The sequence below is a fragment of the Lissotriton helveticus genome, chromosome 2_1 (genome assembly GCF_964261635.1).
Source record: "Lissotriton helveticus chromosome 2_1, aLisHel1.1, whole genome shotgun sequence".
Taxonomy (NCBI): Eukaryota; Metazoa; Chordata; class Amphibia; order Caudata; family Salamandridae; genus Lissotriton; species Lissotriton helveticus.
Window position 1 is genome coordinate 2,057,686,679 of NC_136059.1, and position 22,518 is coordinate 2,057,709,196.

General features: G+C 48.7%; 1 long non-coding RNA gene across 5 annotated transcripts in view; it reads right to left on the reverse strand.

The window, feature by feature from the left end:
• The window catches only part of LOC144819034 (uncharacterized), an 81,065-nt gene that overhangs the window by 19,292 nt on the left and 39,255 nt on the right, over positions 1–22,518 (reverse strand). The window lies entirely within an intron of this gene.

Below are 22,518 nucleotides of genomic sequence, written 5' to 3' on the forward strand. Positions count from 1 at the left end.
CCTTAAACTTGTCAGTTGTTATCCATGGACTGTCCTCGAGTCGTTCGTTCGCGTACTGCAATCGGGCCTCGCGTTTCCCGGCGGTTTGTTTTAAAGTCACAGTGCCCTTGTTTGCTTTAAAAACAAAGAGCGGACTTACAATGAGTATTTGTTGCGCGTCTATGAGCCATGAAATGGAGTGGCCATTTGTAAATATTTTCGTAACCATACCGCCTAGGGTGCAATTGTCATGTACTACTCGCAATTCGTACGATCCCTACTGTTTTTTGTGGATTTGAAGACAGTTTAAGTAACTCATATTTGAAACCAGTCGGATACCGAAAAAAAGGAGGAATAGAAAGTTTGTTTTTTCTACATAGTACTTTCTAAGTTATCATTCAGTTACCAAGACTCCTGTCCTTTATTCCATTAAAAATGACAAGTCCCTACCCTATGTGTATCCATATTCCTATATATAGGGAATTGAAAAGAAAAGAGAAATTTATTTAAATATTATGTCCATGATGGGACCGACTGAGTAGGATGTGGTCAATTTAAAGCTATTCCACCAACGTAACTCGCGGATCCATAGGATCCCTTGTCCACTTATACAGTCTAAATAGGAGAGAATTATTCTACAAATTACAGAGATTGAGGGGAAAGATAAGGAAACAGAGACATTTTACAAACATTGTATGAATTTACCTTTGTGCATCATTTGAATTCTTATCAGCGTTTCATATATACATTTCAGATCACATATCATCACATTCTAGCCCATGCTACTGGGTACATGAAGGACTTAATTTTTTACAGCTGTGCATCCGCTTTCAACCACTGATCACTTACAAATTAGTTGACTTTACGTTTGTGAGACTGTGCCAGTTATAGAAATTCATGAAGGTCCTTTGTGATGTTAATGCCATGTTCCACCGCACGTAACCTAATAATCCAAAGGCTTTCTGTCTTGCGTAGACATGATGCTTGGTCCCCACCTCTTGGCCCCATATTAATGCTTTCTATGCCGTGCATTCCAAGCTTATGTAAGTCATTAGGATTATGCATACAATTGAAATGTTTTGCCAGTGGGCATCGTGCATTGTTGTTTTTGATGGCACGGATGTGTTCCTGAATTCTATCTTTGAGGGGTCTGATGGTACTCCCTATGTAGATCTTTCCGCACATACACACAATACAGTAAATTACAAACTTTGCATTGCAATTTATGAAGCTATTGATGTGGTATGTCTTTTCTGTGTTGTACTTGAACTCAGTTTTTTTGTGTAGCCCATAGCAACATATGTTGCAATTGCCACAGCGGTAGAAACCCTTTTGTGTTCCTCGTAACCAGTTCTCTTTCCTTAATGGTGGCACAAAACTCGGGCACAGGTGTTGTCTAAGTGTTTTGCCTCTAGCATGTGTAATAATTGGTTTTTTGCCAATTACAGTATTAAGATCTGGGTCATGGGTCAGAAGATGCCAATGTTTCTTCAATATTTTGAACACATCCGTACTGGCAAAGGAATATGGTGCAATAAAATTCAATTTACTGAATTTATTACTTTTTGTTTTGCCATTATGGCTGGTCAGTAGAGTGGATCTTTTAATTTGATTTACTTTTTGTCTTGCTCCTTTAATGCTGGCTGGAGAGTAGCCTCTCTTCGTGAATCTACGTTCTACATTATCAAGTTCTCCATCTAGAGCTGACACCACACTACAATTACGTTTGATGCGTAGCATCTCGCCAAATGGTATCGCATTTATTTGTGATGGTGGATGTGCACTCTTCGCATGCAATGTGGCATTGCATGCTGTTTGTTTCCTGTATGGTAAGGTCATCAACCGTGTTTTGTCCACCATAATTGTGAGATCTAAAAAGTTGATCTTTTTGGTGCTTGACTCCATAGTAAAGGCTAGGTTATAACTGTTGTAATTAACAAATGTATGGAATAGGTCTAATTCCTGTTTGGATCCTCCCAAAAGAGCAGAATATCATCGATATATCTTCCAAAGTAAAGAATATGTTCCAAAAGATGTTCCGGGCAGTTGCGCCAAATGTGTATCAATTCAAATAGTCCCATGTATAGATTGGCATAGGATGGGGAAAATTTAGCCCCCATCGCCACACCTCTTTTTTGGCGAAACCACTGACCATTGTGTAGGAAGATATTGTTATTGAGGACCAGATTTATCAAGTCGAGTAGCATGACTGTATGCTCGGTCGCTAAACATTTATCAGTTACAATCCCCCAGTTGTAATAGTAACTAATTCACAAAGGAGAAAGACTGCTTTTAAAAATATGCCTCCTGTTTGGGAATAGAACTGCAGAGAGAGGTGTTGTTTCTTGCAGGCCTATGTCCCTGCCTTTGTAGCCAATCACAACAGTTTGTACATCGCAACCCGCTTGATTAAGATCGTTTTGCAACCCCAGCGAATGGAATATTTGTGAACTACCGACTAGTACATAAGTCACATTGTAAATTGCATTCTCATTTACAAACCAGTCAGTCTGCAAACTGCACATCCCTGGTTTTAGAATGAAAATATTACATCACGACTTTAGAACTTACGACTTTACAGGGTTCAGAACTGACTCCCGAGTACGTCAAACTTTAATCTATGATGGATCTGAATTGCTCCAGGAGAAAGCTTTTCATGGAATACTCAGTGGCGTGTATCTCTGCTTTAATTAGGAGTGCATCACTATGGGAAATACCACCCCCACGTTAAGACCATTTCTCGCAAAATTGTGCATTTTGGTGGGTTAATTTACCTGAGATGGACATGTTAGGATGCACGGTTTCCCACTTGTCCAGCTGCAATTTTAGATTTATCGATAAAACCAGTCCTTGTGTTTTTTATGACTGAAAAAGCTGTGTGATTTTACATGTGATTTGTGTATGGAGTTCAATCGTTGTTTTGCAGTAGGTGCAATGTCACTGAATGACAGCCTTATTACCGAGAGAATCTTTTCTTCTGTGTACTGAGGCATGCGAGTTTAAACTATGTACTTCGTCACATTATCCTTGAATATCCTCTCGTAAATGTGTGCTACAGTTACTGATCACGGTAAAGAGAAATGGACGCGGCCATTATTGGTTTTCCTCAGCTTTCCCCGAACCGCTGAGGAAAAGTCAGTTATTTTGCTTTTCTTTTAATGTAGCTTAGAATCAACCATAAATACATATACGTGCTCCCTTTCAGAAAGATCAAGTCTCTATGACTACCCAACACCCCTAAGTTGTGAAAGGACACACGAAAAAGCGAATTTATGGGGATGCTGTGCTATTCTTTGTAAGGTCTTGCATACCTTTGATACATATGGGAAAGCATTTTGTTTAAACCTGATGATAGTATAAATTGGAATTAAGGACTGATTGTTTTCTTTGAAGTTACCATCAGGATTTCGATTTCAATTAGTGTTGATATTTCATGAACTAGTCACATGTTTCAAATGATCATTGTAGACAATTTCATCCATCCTTATGTGTTCAGTTAGAAAGGTCTGGTAAAGGAAGCGGCTTTAACCAAGTCACTTCACAGCAATCTCTAAGCCAGGCCAGGGCGTGGAGCATTTTCCTAATTTATCGGGCTGAAAATCTTCCACCAGAAAAAGCTTCCTCCTGGCTTCTACGGTGGGCAAATTGTATGGCAGTTACAGGATGATGCTTTACTATGGGTTCATGGGAAGGGGTCAAATAAAATTGGTGTCAGCCACAAGTCTGGAGAAGGTGGGCAGGTAATCTGCCAACACCAGATTGTGCGGTTATTTCTTCAGTCTGCTGGGGAGCTGATGAGGTGTGAGAAATTGGGTTGTCGTTTGACTGGAGTGTGAACCTTAGTCAGGCAACATCCACAATCCCTTGCTGGGTGAACCACAAACAGTCAGTAAATTAACCTGTGATTTACCCGCAGTAGCTTGGCACAAAAATAAGTTAGGCTTAATTTAGAAGCAATGTGTAAAGTATTTATGCAGCACACAAACATTAAAGAAGTGAAAACACAATCGAAGAAAAATCCCACACCAATTTACAAACATTTGGTATATTTTATTAAATTATTTTACACCAAAGCAACAAAAACTCTGTTCAGTAGAACCGGAGTTATGAATTTCTAAAGTTTTTAGGAAAATCTAGTGAGTTAAAGATCAAAGCTCGAACTGCGGACATCTAGTTGCCCGAAACCAGATCAAAGTAAAAAAATATGACCTACTGCGATGGATGGAAGTTCGAATACAAGAAGTGGATTGGGCCCGGTCAGCACTGACCTTGGGACATTGAAGAATATTTAGAGAAAATCTTTCTGAGAAGGTAAAGTTCAGTGGGGCAAGGCAGCAGGTGGTGTCAGAGAAGGGAGCGCCATTGCCGAATCACCTTGGGCCGAAGTCTCAATGAAGGTTTCTACATTCGGACTTAGTCTCTTTTTTGAAGTAAAACATCTCTAGTGAGATGAGGTGCAGGGCTATACCCGGAGACAGCTCCATGAGGCCGGATACCCCTTTGGCGAAGAGCCGCTCATCGGATTTGCTGCTGTGGAGAAGAACATAGCGATACAAAAGGGGATGATGGACGGAGCGTTTGAGCAAATCAAACACTCACCCCCAGTCAACTGATCTGGGTTTAATCCATCACCATTCTTTTGCCCACTCCGCCACCCCATGTCAGATATAGCTATATGCAAATCAGTCTGACCCTGTGCCTCATGGGAACAGTCCAGCCCGAACTGCCAAGCCATGTCTTCTATGGACCGGAAAAAAGCATCCTGGGACCGGTTTCGGATTCATAATCCTCATCAGCCAGGCTGTCTTGAATCCAGTGGCCAAGTGAGCAAGGGACTCACGTCTGAGCATACCCTGCCACACTTAGGGCAAGCAAAGCGATACAAAAGGGGATGATGGACGGAGCGTTTGAGCAAATCAAACACTCACCCCCAGTCAACTGATCTGGGTTTAATCCATCACCATTCTTTAGCCCACTCAGCCACCCCATTTCAGACATAGCTATATGCAAATCAGTCTGACCCTGTGCCTCATGGGAACAGTCCAGCCCGAACTGCCAAGCCATGTCTTCCATGGACCGGAAACAAGCATCCTGGGACCGGTTTCGAATTCATAATCCTCATCAGCCAGGCTATCTTGACTCCAGTGGCCAAGTGAGCAAGGGACTCACGTCTGAGCATACCCTGCCACACTTAGGGCAAACAAAGCGATACAAAAGGGGATGATGGACGGAGCATTTGAGCAAATCAAACACTCACCCCCAGTCAACTGATCTGGGTTTAATCCATCACCATTCTTTAGCCCACTCAGCCACCCCATTTCAGACATAGCTATATGCAAATCAGTCTAACCCTGTGCCTCATGGGAACAGTCCAGCCCGAACTGCCAAGCCATGTCTTCCATGGACCGGAAACAAGCATCCTGGGACCGGTTTAGGATTCATAATCCTCATCAGCCAGGCTATCTTAAATCCAGTGGCCAAGTGAGCAAGGGACTCACGTCTGAGCATACCCTGCCACACTTAGGGCAAAGCGATACAAAAGGGGATGATGGACGGAGCGTTTGAGCAAATCAAACACTCACCCCCAGTCAACTGATCTGGGTTTAATCTATCACCATTCTTTAGCCCACTCAGCCACCCCATTTCAGACATAGCTATATGCAAATCAGTCTGACCCTGTGCCTCATGGGAACAGTCCAGCCCGAACTGCCAAGCCATGTCTTCCATGGACCCAAGAGGCATGCGGTGTTGGAAGACCGCAGTCCCAAACTAAGGGACGAGAAGATCTTTTTACCGTACTGCTCGTACCTCTTGGATTCCCTGTCCGGCGGAGCTGACGGGAATGCGGTCTGGGAATTGGATGCCTGGATGACCAGGCTCACGGGGGTGGGATGGGTGGACAGGAAACATGGGTCGCCCGAAGTCAGGCGAAGTGTCTATACCACTGGCCTCCCCAAGTTAACCTGCCCAGTCCTCATGAGACTGGCATTCACGTGCCAGAGGGTCCTCAGACCCCTCCCAATCCTCATCACCCATCCCCTGGTACTCAGGGTTATCAAAAGATGGGGCCGGTTCGTGAAAAGTAAACTCTCCGAACGGCGTCTGAAGCGGCGCCCAGCGGCGTTGCACCGGCGCCGGAACCGGGTCGAGGGAGGTGTCGGGGACGGCGCCGCCCGAGGACGGCGCCGGTGGTGACACCTGAGGAGACGGTGCCGGGGAGGTCGTTAAGTCCACCAGCGGCGACCCGGATCCGGAACCGGATCCAGCGGGGCCCTGAGGCGCCGGGCCCTGCGGCACCGGCTGCGTCGGAGCCGAAGCACCCGACGGCCTCGGGGCCGGAGCACCCGACCCGCGAGGATCCCCAGACGGTTCCGCTGGGCCCTAAGGCGCCGCGGAGCCCGTCGGAGGAGAGAGGGACCTCATGGCCATGAGGAACCGCTCGATCTCCTCCGGCGTCCCGTTAGGCCCAGGGACCGAAGGGTATGAAACTGGACGCGGCGCCTGCGACTCCGATGGAGCCGCGTGGGCGGTGCCACCCGAACCCCCGGCCGCGTCGCGCGAGCGTCGGGGGGTCGGAAGAGCGATGACGTCTCTTCGACTTCTTGTGCTTACCTGACGACTTAGACCCTGAGAAGTGATGTCGACTACCGGAGCTATGATGGCTCTGCTCCATCGACCGGTCCCTCGACCTCCGTCCGGACCGGGACCTCTCTTGGCGCAGGGCCGACTGCCGGAGTTCGAGTCGCTTACGGGACCGCTCCCGTCTAGCTTTCGAAGTGAGGGCCCGGCAGTCGGAACAGGCCTTGTCGTCGTGGTCGACGCCGAGACAGTGGAGACACCGAGGGTGAGGGTCCGTTACCAACATCAGTCGGTCGCAATCCTCACAGGGCTTGAAACCAGGCATCCCTACCGGCACCGAGTAGGAGTCGAAGACTCGAAAAATGAGATCAAAAAGAGTTAGTCAAAAAGTGACCAAGGTACCACTTTTTCCGGATCTGCGCTGCTGGCGCGGAAAAAAGAAGAACTGACGTCAGCACGCGGAGGCGGCGTCTAAGTACTCCGACGACATTATCACGGCGCCCACAACGCCGACGACGGACGCGGAGCTGCAGACGACGCCTACCGACGCGCAAGGGTACTGCTACGCAAAAAAATTCCGGATCCAGTCTGACGCCTGGGGATATTCTAAGGTAAGGAATCTAATACTAAGGTGTCTCTTTCAGATACCACAACCAAGGGTCCAGGACTGATGTTGATACCACTTGGGGGGTTCATGACTCACTCAGGCTGAGTCCTGGTGGAGGTTCAAGATTGTGAGAGCTGTTTATGTCCCTGCAGCTATAAACAGGAGGCCAGAACACTAGCGTTTGGAGTCACTCTGGTAGTCTCGGGTTCAGGTGAAAATGCATAGCTCAACAACAGGGCTGGGTTCTAGGCATGCTCTAGGCAGCAAAGCAGTCTTGCAGATTGCACAGTAGGGAGTCCTTCCGTAGGTCTAGGAGTGAACTGAGGGGTTGGTGTCTAAGGTCTTATTTTTATTCCCTGATGCCCTCCTTCTGGAAGGTGAGAGAAGCTTCTAGACAGCAGCTTTGAAGTGCATGGAATTTCCTGACTCCCCTGCCCTGGTTCCAAGCTGGCAAAAGTGACAATGTGGAGAGGATAGGTCTTTATGCAAAGACAGATCACTCCCTATTCAGTTGCAAGAGGGGATGTGCTCAGATCCACCCCTCCATCCTGCCAGCAGATGCCCCATTCAGGTACACCTAGTCCCACTAATGACTGTCTGGGAGGAATTCACAGTCTGTCAGTTCCACCAAGTCATGTGACTCAAGACAGGTTGCAGACACAAAAGGGCTAAAGGCTGAAAAATACCAACATTCTAAAAGTAGCATTTTCCAAATTTTAATATAAAATCTGACTTCACCATTAAATAGGAGATTTCATTACAATTCCAAAGACACCAAGCATGACACAGCTACCTGCTCCCAATTGGAAATTACGGCTTATTAAATGTAATAAGGAGTCTCCAATGTCATCCTTTGAGATGGGTAGGCCACACAGTAGTGAAAAACGAAATTAGAAGTTTTTCATTACCAAGACATGTAAAACTTAAAAGTAAATGTCACACCTTTTAATTAAAATGCACCCTGCCCTATGGGCTACCTAGGGACAATCGGAGGGGTGACATATGTAAGAAAAGGTGAGTTTAAGGCTTGGCAAGGGAGTCTTCTTGCTAAGTCGACATGGCAGTTTAAAACTGCGTTCAGGCTGCAGTGGCACTTCTAGAACATGTTTTAAGGTGCTACTTAAGTAGGTGGCACAATAAGTGCTGCAGACCCACTGTTAGAATTTAGTTTACAGGCCCTGGGTATATGGTATACCACTCGACAAGGGGCTTATAAGTAAATGGAATATGTAGATTGGGTATATGCCAATTTAAACATGCTTTAGGGTAGTGAGCACAAGCACTTTAGCACAGGTTAGCAGTAATAAAGTATGTAGAATCCTAAAATAGGTCCAGCAAAATGGAGGAGAGTTCATCAGGGTCACATTTCACATGGACACCGGGGTAGTAGCTCTACTTGATCACAGAGTGGACAAGTTTCAGAGACGTATGTTGTCTCTCATTGACCAAGTGTGCCTCAAAGTAAGGATCTCTGTACAAATTCAGGCAGATAAGATGGCAACTTTGTGGGTGGTTCCTTGGGCCAGATTACATATGGGAATTCTGGACCAGTATGTACTATCAGCCTGGAGACCAAAGGCCTCATTGCCATGGCAGTCGGGCAAGCGTTTTTCTACTGCGGCTTCTGCTGTGGCCCAGAAAAGGGCAACAGCACAAGCCGCAGTAGAAAAAGGCATGTTTTCAAACATCCATGCACCGTATGCTATGCACCATGTGGTGCCTAGCACACGGAGCATGGTTGTGGTGGGGGGGGGCACAACACATGCCCCCCCAGCTACTGAGCAGTGGCCCACAGGGGATGGGGCCCTGCTTGGGGCCCAAAATTCCATTTCCATCTGCCTTTACATGGTGGTGAGAATGCCATGTAAAGGCTGAGGGAATGGGACATCATAATCCCTATGGCAGTGCCTGAACAGGACCCACCTCCATTGTAGGGATCACAATCCAACCGCTGCCCTGATGGGCTTTTTGAGCCTGTCGGACGTGGTGGTCTTCCCCCCCACCACTGCACCCTGACCGCCAGTATTGTAACCCAGTGGTTAGATCACCGCCCCGGATGTCAGGCGGACCACCACCGAAGGCCTGTTGGTGGCGGTCTGATCTGACATCATGAGGGCCGAAGTTCCCAGACCCATCGAGATAGGAGATCAGCATGAATTCCCAAATTCACATGAAGCTGTGTTGGTGGTTGTATCCCTTACCTCTCAGAAAAAGTACCTCTGTTGTCACCACATGCAAGCCACTACTGGTGGTGAGCCACTTTACAGGACTGTTTTTTGCAGGGTTATTGATCTCTACAAGTTCAGAAAGGCTCCTGGAATTGCAAAGAACTAGGGTTAGTGGCAAACAGAAGATCTCATCTGGGCTTTGCTTCAAACATTCAGAATCCAGCAGTGCAGCTCAAGATGGTGAATAGGACAGTCAAGTCATAGCACCAAACGGGAATAACACGCTTCCGACACTGCAAAAAAACGTTGATGTCATACGCACTAGGGCCCTCGTGGTTATGGGGCTTTAGGTCCCAGCATTCAACTGAATCAGCCCTGATATTCACCTCTGAAACACTAAGGGTTGCAATGGACCAGGGAAAAAAGGCGGTTCTGGTGCTTCTAGACCTGTCCGCTGCATTTGATACGGTCTCACATACCATCCTGGTGGACCGACTAGCCGTGGCAGGGATAGCTGGGAACGTATTAGGGTGGCTAAAAAGCTTTTTAGCCGAAAGGCGACAAGTGGTCACCTTAGGCCGGTTCAGATCCGATTAAAAAACGCTTACTTCGGGAGTGCCTCAGGGCTCGTGTTTGAGCCCGACACTCTTTAATGTATATCTGGCCCCCCTGATTGCACTTATATCATCCTATGACATTTACACCATATCATATGCGGATGATACGCAGCTCATCCTGGTGATGGAGGATGACACCGGAGAAGCTGAAAGGAAGCTTAAGAACTGCCTCAAAGCCACATTCCAATGGATGAGTGCAAATCATCTTAAATGCAATACAGGGAAGACAGAGATCCTGCCTTTTGGGAAAGAGAATCTGTTTAACGCCCCCATGGTGGCCGGAGGACGTGGATGTCCCCCCAAACACCGTTACGTCAGCTCGAAATTTAGGGATCAGATTTGACTCTTCGCTGACTTTTAAACACCAGGCAGTAGCGGTGGCCGGAACATGTTTCGGCCTCATCAAAATACTTAGAAACATTTTTGACCTCATACCATTCCAGGCCCGGAAAATGGCTGCAGTAGCACTTATTACATCCCGCCTCGACTACTGCAACAGCCTATATGCAGGGACAAATAAAACAATCTGCCATAAATTACAAATGGTACAACATGCCGCGGCAAGACTGGTGTTGGGCTGGAACAGAAGAACTTCAGCCACAGCAGCAATGGACATACTACATTGGCTGCCGATCCAGAAACGGGTCCTTTTCAAAGTCCTCCTAATAACCTTTAGGGCCTTTCATGGGAAAGGACCCAGCTACATCCAGAGCATGTTTAAACACTACTCTCCCCTGCGCACCCTTAGATCTCAAAAAGCCAACCTCCTGACCATTTCTAACTTCAGATTAAAAACCAGAGGAAGAAAGGCCCTGGCAGTTCTGGGGTCTAAGGCCTGGAACATTCTTCCGCCGCCCCTTCGCCAAACAGAAAGAGAAACAGATTTCAGAAATGCCCTAAAAACCTGGATATTTAATCTATCAAGCACCATGTGCAAATCCCTAATCTGATACAGCAGTCCCCTTTCCCCAGCCAGATCCTCACCTGACTCTGCCTATCTTTTTTCAAAGCGCTAAGATGCTCCATGGAGTGCAAACTGCGCTATAGAAAAACCCATTACATTTACATTACATTTACCCTGAACAGGAACTTGTAGGGAGGTATTACGGTGTGATTATGGGAAGAATGATGCAATACAGTGTGCGAGTGAATGCTGGAGAATAAAGTAATGCTCAACCGCAGCTCCTGTGTGGCATAATCTATTTGCATGCTCCAGGGCTAGGAAAGACTCCAACTGGTGACGAATAGGGGATAGGTGCCCTTTAAAAACAAGACTACTCTCCCTGAGTTTGCAATGGCACAGCAAACTGCTTGCATGTGCCACGTGTGCCCAAAGTCGATGCAACAAAATTTGCGACCAACACATGTGGAGGCAAACCCCTGCTCCAGCCCATTTATTTCCACAGAAGAATCTGAAGGCCCTGCAGAGGAGCATGTTTAGATGCCCGCCAAAACCGCAAGTGAGGTAGTCAGCAGACGATGCACCACACCCCAAATACAGAGCAAGTAGTCAGACGAAGCAAGAAATAACTAATGTCAATAAGGTACAGGACAGAGAACGTACTCACTGTCAAGGGTGATTGAAGCATACTGGGACGCATGCTTCAAAAGCGACTTCTGCTTGCAGAAGTTGCTGTAGCTAACATGCACCGTGATCGCCTGAATGTCATGTGAAGACACAATGGTGAAGGAAGGGAGCGTGAAATACGATGCAGCTGTGTTCCTGAAGCCACCACCGCTTTTCGATGCTTCTAAAAAGCAGTTCATTGGTGCCAGGCGGTCTGCATGGATCGAAACATTCAACAACTTCATGAATGTGCTACAGGAAGAAGATGGCGGGATCAAATATTTGAAAACCTTGCAGGTGATGGAGTGAAAGTAGTAAAGAAAATTTCACAGACTGATGCACATTGTACCGAAAAGTAAAAGAGGAGCTTAAAGCTAAGTTCAATCCAAAGCTGAAAGTTGATAATGAAAAGTGCATCTTCAACAAAGCACGACAACAGGTTGGTAAAACAATGGATATGTTTGTTTAAAGACTTGATGCACTCATTAAGCATTGCAAGTTCTGAGACTTCATTGGCAAAAAAGTCATGCGCCTCAGTCATAGATGGCTTACTTTCAGATTATTTTAGAAAGCGCATGTTAAAAGAAACAATCTAGAGAAAATGCTTATGCCTGCATGAGAAGAGCGAGCAGACCGACAAGCTGCGGACATGAAAGCAGCAACAGCACAAAAGGAACAAGCATTGACTGTGAAAAGCAAGCACTAATAAGATGCACATAACTCAACATCTTCAAAGAAATCAAAGCAATTTTTCCAATGTGGGTTTTCGTTTCCCTATGAAGGTAAGTGTCCAGCATTATGACGAGTTTCAAGTGCATCACGATGGAAAGAAAAGATGGACATTAGAACATTCCAGAAGCACTCTCGCCATGCCCACAAAACCAAAAAGCAACTTCAGCTATGACAGGTAGAAACCAAACAAAATCAATAGTCATCAAGTTTCTGTAGTAGGGGATCTCTGTTATAGTCATAATCTAGTGAATAGTCCCGCCCATGTGTGTGGACCCCGGAGCAATCAAAAATAATCTCTTACAGTGTCAAAAAAATGCAGAAAAGCATAGACACTTAAGAGAGAATTTAAAGACAGATAATGCAGCCTAAAAAGGCTACACTGTCCAGTACTTCAACTAGAAATTCCACCATAAAATCCACAAAACAGCAAAAGCCTGTACAGATTTCCCTTGCTTTACCAGCAAAATCCCTCAGGAATGATAGAGAGAAGAACCTGGACAGACAAGCCCCATAGGCTGCCATTATGTGGCTCAAAACAGGATACTGTGCCTTTAAGAGAATCTTCCAGAACCTTCTCCCAGTATCCCAGAATGCATAGCAGGTCCAACTTAGTTTCAGTTCTTTTTTCCGGCTCCTGCAAGCAGGACCCTGGAGCATTGAGCTCTCCCTTTTTAAGGTGGTTTAGTGTTTTTTCATTGAAATTTCATTTTTGAGTACTTTTAAAGTACTGTGTGACTTTTCTTCTTGGTGTTTGCACTCTTTTTTTGTCGAATATGCCTTCTTTATTCAACAAATGCCCTGAGTGCTCCAGGAAGATGGCTAAGTCAGACCCTCATGAGGTGTGTATCCTCTGCCTGCCCTCTTCCCATGTTCCAGAGAAGTGTGAGATCTGTAAAGGCTTCTCTGGCAGGACCCTGAAAGACAGGAGGAAGATCAGACTTCAGGGCCTCGAGGAGAGGAGGCTGAAGGCTCAAGGTGGGTCTGCTGGGGCTTCATCTGCCCATGCTGAGGCCTCTGGGGGGCTCCCCAGGGGCAGGAAGTCCAGCAAGAGGCCTATTTCTCCGTCTGGATCGGTGGCTCCGACCACGACGTCGAGAGGAAGGTCCACGGCCAGTTCCCAGTCTCCCCAGGGCTCTGGGTCGAGAAAACGTCGCCCGTCGACATCGAGGAGCTTACACCGGCCGCCGTCGAACCCAGTGACGGTTTCTTCGGCGTCGAGTGGACGGCGTCGACGGACCAGGTGTCGCACTCGCCGTCGAGGCGACACCGCCGTTCAGGACATCATCGTCGTCGAGGGGATCCTCGTCGTCGAGGCCGCCGTCGAAGCGGAAGAGATCGCCGTCGAGGCAGAAAGGGTCTCCGGCGAAGACGAAGTCGACGTCGAGGCGATCGAGGTCGCCGTCGAGGCGGTCGAAGAGGTCGCCGTCGAGGCGGTCAAAGAGGTCGCCGTCGAGGCGGTCAAAGAGGTCGCCGTCGAGGCGGTCAAAGAGGTCGCCGTCGAGGCGGTCAAAGAGGTCGCCGTCGAGGCGGTCAAAGAGGTCGCCGTCGAGGCGGTCAAAGAAGTCGCCGTCGAGGCGGTCGACGCCGAGACACAAGCGTTCGTCGTCGAGGTTTCGAGGATCGTCTATCTGGTCAGGATCGACGTCGAGGCATAGAAGCCGATCGACGCCGAGGCATGTACACCGGTCGGCGCCGAAGGGCCGCTCGACGTCGAGGGGACCACGTTCGACGTCTGAACACAGGTCTTCGACGTCAGAGGGTCATAAGGACAGGCCGAAGACTGTGGGGGGCTCCCCTCAGTCAGGACGGGATGATGGCTCACCGGGAACGGCGTACTCAGAGGTGTATACCCCATAGAAGACTATTACACCTCCTCCTCCTTTGCCTAGGGGTCCCCCTCCGAGGGCTCCGACTCCTCCTCCATTGCCTCCTCTGCCTGCTCGTCCTTCCGGACCGCAGGCCCCGGTACCGGGTGTTCCTCTTCCGGTTCCGCCGAGATCGGTGTCGATGCCCAAATTCCCGACACCTCCGAAGAAGACTCCTAAGTCGAAGGTTCCTCCCAAGACGTCCGAGCCGGGGAAGCCGGCGGAGCGTCCCAGACCCAGGAGATCGAGGTCTCGCTCAGGGAGGAGAGATAGATCTAGGAGTGGACACGGATCCTCCTCGAGATCCAGACATCGCCATAGGAGGCATAGGTCCAGGTCTCGTTCGGCCTCTGGGACCCGTTCGTATTCACCTACGTTGTCGGATTCACCGGAGACGAGGGTGTCTCCGATAGATGACATTGGCACGTTCCAGGAGGTTCTCCTGAGAGGGGCTGCGAAGTTGGGAATCAAGGTTACGGCCCCGACGCCCTCAACTTTTGTGATCTTTGAGACGCTGCATACGAAACACCTGTCTCGCCCCCTACTACCTTTGGTGCCAGAACTGGTTGAGCCGGCTGAACAGCTCTTCCTTGCGCCGGCGGTGGTGAAAGCTGCCCCTTCCAGGCTCATCAAGAAATACAGGGCACCAGAGTCGGACCCGGCTTTCTTGCGGAAGGACCCGGTACCGGATTCGGTGATTGTGACGGCGGCTCGGAAGCTACATGCCACCTCTCCGGCCTCCACTGTGCCTCCGGATAAGGAGAGCCGCTGGATTGACTCTGCTGGACGGAAGGCGTGTGGGAATTCCTCCACGACAATGAAGGCTTCCAGTGACTCGGCGTTGTTGGGACGTTACGACCGTGCACTGTGGGACTCCATGGAGCAGTTTGCGGACCTCGTTCCGCGCGACAGGAGGGAGGACTTCATGGAGATTGTCCAGGAAGGGATGCTGGTTTCCAACCAGGCCATCAGCGCCGCGGCGGATATCTCCCTGCTGGCAGCGCATGGATACTGCCACGGTATCAATCAGAGACGCCATGCGTGGCTCCGGCTGACGTCGCTCAAGCCTGAGGCGCAACAACGAGTGGCCAATCTGTCGTTTTCTGGCGACACCCTCTTCGGGAAACACGCAGATGATCAAATGGCCAGGATGAAGGCCGAGGCGGAAACCCTGACGGCGGTGGGCTTGGAGAAGCCCAAAGAAAAGAAACCCTACCGTCAGTTCCAAAGGCGGTTCGGGTCGCAGGGTCGAGGAAGGGGACAGTCTTCTGGACAACATCAGCAGCAGCAGCAGTACAGAAGGCCCTTCCAGAAACGCCAGAGGGGTAGAGGTGGACAGCAGTCCTCTCCCGCGAACAAGGGCCCGGCCGGGTCTCGACCCTGAACGGTTACTTCCCCTTCGTCCGTTACCCGCTCCGGTGGGGGGAAGCGTTCAATTTTTTCTGGCAGAGTGAAGAAAAATTACTCAGGACAAGTGGGTGCTGAATATTGTTTGCAATGGATACAGTCTTCGGTTCATCAGCCCTCCTCCATCGATTCCTCCGGTCAGCTCGCAGTATCAACTGCGCGAGCTCCAGGCGGAGGCCGACATCCTTCTAAGGAAAAGGGCGATAGAAGATGTACCTCTGTCTCAAAGAGGAAGAGGTCTGTACTCCCGGTTCTTCCTGGTCCGAAAAAAGGACAAGAACGAGTTCAGGCCCATTCTGGACTTGCGACAGGCAAACAAATGGATTCGCAGAGAAAAGTTTCGCATGCTGTCGTTGCATCAGATTTATCCTCAGCTGCAGCGGGGAGACTGGCTTTGCGCCATAGACCTACAGGATGCGTACTTCCATGTGCCCATTGCACACAAACACCGGAAGTTCCTGCGATTTCAAGTCGGCACCAATCACTATCAGTACACGGTACTTCCGTTCAGGCTGAAGTCTGCGCCCCGGACGTTCTCGAAGTGCATGGCAGTGGTAGCGGCACACCTGCGGAAGAACAAGGTGTTTGTCTACCCATGCCTGGACGATTGGTTGATCAAGGCCTCCTCCTTCTCGGAAGCTCAAGCACACTTCCAGAAGACGTGCGTTCTCTTGAACAAGCTGGGGTTGCACATCAACATGTCCAAGTCTGTCCCTACTCCGGTCCAGTGCATCCAGTACTTGGGAGCCTCCATCGATACGCTGTCAGCAAGCGTGTCTCCTTCGGAAGAGCGACGTTTATCACTCCTTCGGAAGGCTCGGGCTCTCCTGTCCGCTCCATCCACGACAGTGAGGACGGTGTCTTCGCTGCTGGGATCGATGGCTTCTTGCATCTTCCGGACGCCACATGCACGGCTGCATATGAGACCGCTGCAGGAGTGCTTGGAAGATCAGTGGGACCAGAGGAGAGGCTCTTGGGACGACAAGATACGACTGTCTCTGCATGCTCTTCAGTCTCTGCAGTGGTGGTGTTCAGCGGAGAATCTCCTCAGAGGGGTTCCCTTCCACAAGGACATTCCCACTCAGACTATTGTGACGGATGCTTCTCTCCTGGGATGGGGAGCGCACTCCGGGGATCTGCAGATTCAAGGGACGTGGTCCCCGTCAGAGTCCACGTACCACATCAATTTCCTGGAACTCAGGGCTGTTCATTTGGCGCTGAAGGCTTTTCAACCGTCCTTCCGGACCAACTCTCTGCTTGTACAGACGGACAATACGACCACGATGTATTACCTCAACAAGCAAGGGGGCTCGAGATCACGCACTCTGTCTCAGGAGGCGCAGGCGATCTGGCGTTGGCTTCTGGCTCGAGGACTCTCGATAACGGCCACCCATCTTCCAGGTGTGCAGAATGTTCAGGCAGACGAGCTGAGCAGACTGATTCAGGAAAATCACGAGTGGGTCATAAACGACGAAGTACTAGGAGAAGTCTTCGCAAGGTGGGGCACTCCAGACGTAGATCTGTTTGCCACCGCCGAAAACAGCAAATACCGAGACTTCGCATCCAGGTACTACCAGCCGGGGACGCTGGGGAACGCGTTATGGATCAACTGGTCGAACAGCTTCCTGTACGCTTTTCCACCCATTCCCCTGATTCCAGCGGTTCTCATCAAGCTCTCCCAGTCCAGGGCGAAGATGATTCTGATTGCCCCGGAATGGCCCAGACAGTGGTGGTTCACGGACCTGCTTCACAGGTCTCTCCTTCCTCACATGAAGCTGCCATGCAGGCCGGACCTTCTCACGAAGTTCGGGGGGCGGATGGTGCACCCCAACCTCTCGTCTTTGAGTTTGGTGGCATGGCTCCTGAAATAGTGCAATATGGCCATTTGAATCTCCCAGCGGATTGTATGGACATACTGAAGGAGGCGAAGCGACCTTCCACTCGGACTTCTTATGCTTACAAGTGGAAGAGGTTTTGCATCTGGTGCAAGTCTAAGAACTATGACCCTACGACATGCAAGGAAGATGTCATCCTTCCATATCTACTACATCTGGCGCAGTCTGGCCTTAACGTTCATTCCATTAAGGTTCATCTGGCTGCTTTGACTGCCTACAGGAAATGCCCTTCACAGACTTCCTTTTTTCAGATCCCTGTGATCAAAGATTTTTTGGAAGGCTTGAAGAAAGTGTTCCCTCCTGTCAGGCTTCCTTCGCCTTCATGGGACTTGAATGTGGTGCTGTCCAGATTGATGAAGGAGCCTTTTGAACCTATTGATAAGGCTTCGTTGCAGCACCTGTCCTGGAAGGCGGCGTTCCTCGTGGCCATTACATCGGCCCGCAGGGTGAGTGAAATTCAGGCGTTGTGTTGCCAAGAACCTTATACTGTATTTCATGCTGCTAAGGTTGTTATGCGTACTCACCCTAAGTTCCTTCCCAAGGTTGTTTCTGATTTTCATATTAATCAGACTATATCTTTACCTACGTTCTTTCAGAATCCTTCCTCTCCAGCGGAAAGGTCTTTACATTCCCTGGATGTTCGGAGGGTGCTGAAATTTTATCTGGATAAAACCAGGGATATTCGTAGGTCAGACCAATTGTTCATCAATTATGGATCTGTCAGGACGGGTCTTGCGACCTCTAAGCAGTCTATCTCTAGGTGGATTGTGTCCTGCATACAGCTGTGTTACCAAAAAGCTAATAAGACCTTAGGAGGTAAGCCTAAGGCTCATTCCACCAGGGGCAAGGCTGCCACGACAGCATTGCTCCGTAATGTTCCGATCGCAGAAATCTGCAAGGCGGCCACTTGGAAGTCGGTTCATACCTTTGCTAAGCATTACTGCCTGGACACTGATGCCAGGGCAGACGCTCAGGTTGGGCAGGCTTCGCTGCAAAATCTGTTCGCACAGTAGTGGCGTTAATTCTCTTTTCTCCACCGCCGCTTTGGTGTGGGGATGGGCTTGCCATTCTATTCACTAGATTATGCCTATACACAGAGATCCCCTACTACAGAAGGAGTAGTTTCTGTCCTGTAACTCCAGTTCTGTAGTAGGGGTATCTCTGTTATAGTCATAAGCGCCCTCCCTCCTCCCCGGTGGAGAGAGACATGTTCCTTATGGAATGCTACAGATCTGGCTTGTTACGCCTTCAAAAAGAACTGAAACTAAGTTGGACCTGCTATGCATTCTGGGATACTGGGAGAAGGTTCTGGAAGATTCTCTTAAAGGCACAGTATCCTGTTTTGAGCCACATAATGGCAGCCTATGGGGCTTGTCTGTCCAGGTTCTTCTCTCTATCATTCCTGAGGGATTTTGCTGGTAAAGCAAGGGAAATCTTTACAGGCTTTTGCTGTTTTGTGGATTTTATGGTGGAATTTCTAGTTGAAGTACTGGACAGTGTAGCCTTTTTAGGCTGCATTATCTGTCTTTAAATTCTCTCTTAAGTGTCTATGCTTTTCTGCATTTTTTGACACTGTAAGAGATTATTTTTGATTGCTCCGGGGTCCACGCACATGGGCGGGACTATTCACTAGATTATGACTATAACAGAGATACCCCTACTACAGAACTGGAGTTACAGGACAGAAACTACTCCTTATCGTACACAGGTACTTTAACGTCACTATTGAGTACCAGCGAAGAAGATGGGGGTGCGCTACTACTAAAGGACGGTGTGCCTATGTGGCGTTAGCTGCCTGTAAAGATCACAGTTTACAGAAAACACACCAAGGAAAGCAACAAACTTTGTTTGGACCATGTCCCAAAATCACATTGAAGGTGAATGGTCACCCGATAAGTTTCCTTACAGACAGTGGTGCGTCAATTCATATCATGCATGTGGAAAGGTTCAACAGCCTTGTGCCCTGCCTCCCTCCATTAGGCACCAAGATATATTCCAAGGCCACCTCTAAACTATTACAATCGCAAAGGTTGTTCAGAGATGATGCAAAACAAAATGACATCAATGCAGGCCACCATTCATGTTCTACAAGGGACCGTGTCTAGTGCATGCTTGTTCAGTTTTACTTCCGCTTCTGACATGAGGCCAATGTCCCTCAACTACATCCTCTGTACTCAGTCTGAGAACACAAGTCAATTTCCGTCGCTATTCCATGGCCTGGAAAACACAAGAAAATGAAAGTGCAGCTTCATATAAATATATAAATGAAGACAATCACTTTGTTGCCCCAACCCCCTCCCCAATATGTTACCATGCTGAGATCCTTTCTAGGCATTGCCAGCTGTTGCTCAAGATACACTTGGAACTTTGCTACAGGGATTGCCCCATTAAGAGACTAGACACAAAAAATTTCCAATTTCAGTGGTCTCCCGAATGTGACCAGATTTTCAAAGAAATGAAACATGCAAATGAGAATGCAACTGAAATGGCCTACTTGGACTACATACCGAAATACAAGTTGATGCAACAATGGTGGGGCTGGTAGCTATTCTTGATCACCACAACGGCCACCAAATGCTCAGAGACACACTTTGGCCTATACCAGTCAAAGCCTGTCGGAAACAGAAAGCACCTACATTAGGGTGACCAAATGGCATGGGTGCAAATTCAGGATGGTGAGTGTAAAAATTCAGGACAGCAGGTCAAAATTCAGGGCAGAAGGTGAAAATTCAGGACAAAACTTCGGGACAAAAGGTAAGTTTTACAGACATATCAGAGAAAGTGGTGCGATAGTATAAAAGTATGTAAATAGACAACCAAAATAAGTTTTAGATTACGTTGAGACAATCGTTTTTTCGGTGTACGTGCAGCTTTGAGCAACTGTACATGTCTTTTTGTGGCATTTCATATGATAATCTATTTATATGGTTACTGCACTGGGTGTACAGTCGGATATTTTGTTTACAACTCACGGTCCTGAGCAGGCATGTTTGGTGAGAAAAGTGGTCAGGAAGATCTGCTTGGAGAGACTTTGTTACTAGCATTTCACATCTGAATGCTATTGTGAGATGTAAAGCGGCACACATAGGTGAACTAAAGGGAGGATTGCTGTGATAAAATCACTATAGGGAACGCATTATGGCTGTTTCTGTAAGTGAAACTTCAAATATGGAATCTGACTTTGCTTATGGGGGCTTCGCAGAGAGTTGCACAAGCTGACGGAAGTCAAAAAGGTGCTTTTCCCTGCAGGCTTTTTTCAAGCATGTACTGTAAATACAATATTGCATAGGTTTTTTTGAACGCCTTGCCTATTGCTACAAACAGGGCTTTAAGTGGGAAAAAAAACTGGGGGTGCTCTAAAAAGGGCGTGGCACATTTCTTAAAGGTGTGTGGCCTATCCGAGTAGGGGCGTGGTCTAAATCAAGAAAACTAGCATTGTGTGCTTAAGAAAATCATAAAGTTGCATCCAGTCACAGAATCACCCAAAGTAGCGTTTTCCCATATATCACAACTGTAAAACACCTTCTTATTACACTACAATGGATTAGTTGGGGCAACTAATGTGTAACTAGAGATAGGGTCAGCAGATCGTACTTAGGTCTCATCAGAGAGGTATAGCTTGGTTCCTATGACAATTGAGCGTGGTACCCACAACTGGGCGTAGCCGCTGCATTTAGGGAGTCAGCCGCAACAACTAACAAGGTGATGGGAATAATTCTAACAGCAATTGCTCTCAAGATTCGGACTCATGAATCCACTGAAAGCCAATGCCATCCCTCAATCCCTGCATTAATGCACAGGATGGAAAGTGCCAACAGGCCCAGAAATCAGGTGAGAAAGAGAATCCCTCTGTCTTTAGAGAACCAGGGAATGGGAGCAGAAGAGCAATGGCGAACTGGAGCCCACCTCTTTTGCACAGCTCTGTTTCAAGAGACCGCATACTCTGTCTTGGTGTTACAAGGGGAGGAAAGCTGACTGGCTGTAGGACTGAGGGCATGTGCTGTACAGATAATACTGGGCATATAACAAGGAATAGATTCCTTATGAAACAGGCCGTACTGGTTTCAGCAGTGAGTGGTACAACATTGACCCAGGGGCGTGCCAGGAATCTGACTGAAGGACCCGGCGGACTGCTGCAAACACATTTGTAAGACACACCAAACAAAGTAGGCAAGAAGCAGCACTACAAAGGGGCATGGCAGGAGAGGTGCTAACGGTGACCCAAGAAATAGAGAGGGCGACAATGAGCAACTGCGAGGGCTGCCAACCAGATTTGAACTGAATTATAAACTGGAAAGCGAAGCCAGCTATTGGGCTAAAGTCCTGAAGTCTTGAATATGAATCTCCCCACAGTGGTGTAACAAAGGCCCCCCGCAGCCCCCACGCCTCAGTGCTCCCCAAGCTCCTGAGTGTGGTCAGAGGGGGCCCCCTCCAGGTACTTTGCAGGGGGGCCCCAACAAATTTCGTTACGCCATTGACACGCAAGTAGCAACAGGGCGACCTGTAAAGAGAAGGCAGGCCCGCCGGTAGCGCGTGTGATCATAATCTTCCCCCCGTGCAAACTCCGGTTACCGGTTACCTTAGGATGTGAAGGGGGCTCTGAGGTCCGCTCTGATCTCCAGTGAAGCCGCTTTCGCGGGTGGGACGCACCTCGGCCTCAGGTTTAGGCAGCTCCTTTCCTCGATGACGAGTGCGAGGGAACCCCGGTTGCAAGGGAACCCCGGTTGCTAGGGGACGCCTCCCGACTCTCCATACACGACATAGCTCCGCCCGACGAACCTCCAGGTTGCTGGGGGAAATCCTCGTTGTGGTGACCAATCCGAGCCCGGCTTGGAAATGACGATCCCGGGCCGGTGGTGAATACTGGCAGGGTGTTTTCAAGGCTCCTTCTCAGAGCGGCAAACCCGGCTTGGGCACACAACACAGCTCGAGGGGCGGCGTGGAGTCAATGCGCACACAGCGCTCGGGGGCCAAGCAGGCGCTCCAAAGTTCCTCAGCGGTGCGTTAATCTGCACACACGGAGCGCGAGGGACTCAATCCTGGGGCAGATCACGTTTGAGGCAGAGCAGGCCTCATGACCTTACGCCCCAGCTGTGTGCCGA